This window comes from Musa acuminata, chromosome BXJ2-1 (assembly GCF_036884655.1).
Source record: "Musa acuminata AAA Group cultivar baxijiao chromosome BXJ2-1, Cavendish_Baxijiao_AAA, whole genome shotgun sequence".
Taxonomy (NCBI): domain Eukaryota; kingdom Viridiplantae; phylum Streptophyta; class Magnoliopsida; order Zingiberales; family Musaceae; genus Musa; species Musa acuminata.
The window spans coordinates 35,300,590-35,304,053 of record NC_088338.1 but is presented as its reverse complement, the minus strand read 5'-3'; the positions used below and the strand labels follow the sequence as shown (position 1 = coordinate 35,304,053).

Below are 3,464 nucleotides of genomic sequence, written 5' to 3'. Positions count from 1 at the left end.
AAATAAAATTAAGAAATCAAAAACTTACATCTACAAAAAGGGAATTATATTTTGGGATTTTTTGTTCAATGAGTTTTTCAGAGGGATCAGAGGATCACACTGGAATATGACATAATATAAAAAATAAGCAAAAAGTTATCAATTAAACCATTGACCTTCCAAATCTAATTTCATGAACAAAAACTTGAAAAAAGGTAATATTTCAGTTCAGATTGACTCTCATGAATCAAACTTGGCCAATCTACTATTACTGTTTTACTTGTGATTATTTGAGATTACTGGAGTTATAAGAAAGAGTGGAAAAAAAAGGGAAAGATGATGGCCTCAACTTCAACTGTCCCTAACATGCAACACTCCCCTAGCCGTGCTGTCGTGGCCCAAGCTTGAATTCACCACAAATCCTTTTAATACTTACTGTAGAAAAAGTTACTTGTACAAACAAATGATTTGCATAACTAAAATGATGAATTTCTCGTATGTCATTTATATATATTGTTGTTCATGTTACCACCAATTCTTTTTCTTTCTCCTCTAACTATCAAAATGAATGGCAAATTAATACTATTTAGGATGTTGGTTTCATGTTAATTAGTTCTCACATTAGTTCTGTGCTTGTAGTTAATCTGTGTTTGTTCTGTTCTTCCCCTTTAATTAACTTCTGATTTCTATTATGATATAGTTTTTGTATAATACATTCTTTTTGTAAAATAATTTTTCTTATACTCCTCAAATTTGTCTGAAGAAATGATTTTGCGTTGTTTTAGTTGCCTCTTAACCTGCAATGGCTTTGTTCACTCCATCAGGTCTTGTAATGCAGAAGGATTTGCTGACTTCAAGCGATCGCTCGATGAGATGCCATCAAGCATCTATCTTTTCTCATTCAACTAGCAGTGTTGAGAACTTGCTCTTTCTCAGAGTACATCCTGTCTCCACCAATCTACTATGCAAACCATCATCTTTGATAAGACACCCTGAAGGAGGCCATTTTTAGATTTACCCATGAGTGGCAGCCAGTGCTATTTATTTGATTCTTAGAAGTTTTCAGCTTCATGTGGCAACAAGTTCTAGCTTGATGATGTCTGTGAATCTCAATAGTTTGTTCCAGATATTTTGAATAGAATATTTGAAATAGCAATTGAGATGGAAAAGATTGAGAAGAATTCATTGAGAAGCAAAATGCTGGAGGGGTATCTTATGGTAGCTCTATTTAAGCCATCAACATCAACCAGACTTTCCTTTGAGCCAGCTATAAAAAGGTTAGGAAGAGAAGTTTTTGATTCCAAAAGAAGCACGTGAATTTTCTTCAGCCACGATGAGAAACTCTTGAAGGTATGATCTTAATCAAGGTCTGTCATACCGAATCGTACCGCCCGGTACGGGCGGTATGTACTGGTCCGACAGGCTGCTAGTCCTTGAGGGTGATTTTAGCAATGAAGACAATGATGATTGGACAGAAGAAGAGCTTGACAGTCATGTAGTGTAAGAACGCGAAGGAAAAAGGCCTCTTTTGACTGGAGACTTATATGTCTCATCGAAAGAAGGTATAGGAACCCTTGGAGAGCTCACATTTCCAGACAATTCTAGTTGGATACGGAGTAGGAAATTTAGGCTTGGACTGAAGATTGCTTCAGGTTTTTTTGATGGTATTTGAGTCCGTGAAGCGAAAACAGAAGCTTTCACTATGAAGGACCAAAGAGGGGAATGTGGGTCAGCTTTGCACTATCTTTGGTTTCTTTTTCTCCATTTACCTAAGTTTTCTTTCTGATGTTTATAGTGTACAAGAAACACTATCCACCTGAATTGAAAGATGAAGTCTGGAGATTGGAAAAGATTGGTAAGGATGGTTCATTCCACAAGAGGTTGAATAAATATGGACTCTTTACAGTTGAAGACTTTCTCAGACTTGTTGTTAGGGATCCCCAGAAACTCCGCAAGGTAAGTTTTTGGTTTTCTTGTTTGCTGTAATGAGTCTCTTATTACCTCCACTGTTTGTGGATCTAATTTACTTCACAATGTAGGTTCTTGGAAGTGGTATGTCCAATAAGATGTGGGAGAGTCTAGTGGAGCATGCCAAGACTTGTGTCTTAAGTGGAAAGTACAATGTATATTATTCTGATGACACAAGGGATTTTGGTGCAATTTTCAATAACATTTATGAGTTTTGTGGCCTGATTGCTGGTGGGCAGTTCTATTCTGCTGAAAACCTGAATGACAATCAGAAGGTCAGAAGCGCGTCATTTTGCAAAATGACACTTAGACCTCGCTGTCTAAGTGCCGCCTCCACATCCTCAAGGTTGAGCGCGTCAAGGACTACCTCCTCAAGGAGGAGTTCGTCGCCAACCAGGAGCGCCTCCGTCCCCTGGAGGAGAAGAACGAGGAGGATCACTCCAAGTTCGATGATCTCCGGGAGTTGCCGATGAGCGCCGGAAACCTGGAGGAGCTCATCGACGAGAACCATGCCATTGTTTCGTCATCGGTCGGAACGGAGTACTACGTTAGGATCCTATCTTTTGTCGACAAGGATCAACTGGAACTTGAATTTGCCATTCTTATGCATAACAAGGTCAGTTTTACTAGTTTAATGATTTTGGTTTGGTCGCATGATCTCGGATTGGTGAAGATTTTTAGTGTTTAGGGTACGAATTGGTTGTGGTTTTCTTGATATACCTAATTTGCTAGTATTCTATTAAAAATCTGGTATTTAGGCTCGCCGAACTTGGTTAGCTGAAGATTTGATGCTCAAGTGATTTGTCGTCAATTTTTGTGGGAGATAATTTCTTGCATTGTGAAGCCTTTGTGGGAATCATACGTTTGCTCACATAATTTCTATGGTTGAGGTATCTTAAATCTCCAAAAGTTAGAAATATAACAAAAGAATTGAGGTCTAAAAGGAAAATTGAGCCCCATTTTGTTAGGATACATGGTAATATATTAGATTCATGGGCTGGACTGTAGGAGATCCAAGTTCTGATGCATAATGCCTGCTTAAGAATCATCATGTTCTTTTCTTCTTAGGCACTTTGTTTCTTTTGAATGTATCTAAATGTTTGTGTGTTGAGTCAATGGCTGCTCGCTCAGATTGATCAACCAGCAATACTGATTGCTATTTTTGCCCATTTCTTGACCTCATCCAGGTTTTGATAGTCGCAACTGCTATGCTGATGAACACTATCTTCTAACTCTATTGAATGTAAGTACATTAGATCATTTTGCATTTTGGCTTTCCTGAGTAATAGCTTATCTGAGAATTTAATAGTATCAATAACCAGACAGGACATTTCGACATCCTGCAGATGGTGGATCCTATTGGAATTGCCAATTGGTCCGTAATGCATATTGATTGGTCTGAAGGAAAGTGGCATCCAAAAGCATATCGAGCACAAGATGTCACTTTTGAGCTCCTGAAGAACATTTCAGTAAGCATTCTTTCTTTCAAAAATTCATACTTTAGAATGTCCAGATGC

General features: G+C 38.1%; 1 long non-coding RNA gene across 1 annotated transcript; it reads left to right on the top strand.

Moving 5' to 3' along the window:
* The first annotated feature begins 229 nt into the window (after positions 1-229).
* Positions 230-3,191, top strand: LOC135599132 (uncharacterized). Its single transcript, XR_010481844.1, has 3 exons — positions 230-1,935; positions 2,019-2,563; positions 3,135-3,191. It is a non-coding gene; the product is annotated as an uncharacterized LOC135599132 (long non-coding RNA).
* Positions 3,192-3,464: the final 273 nt, after the last annotated feature.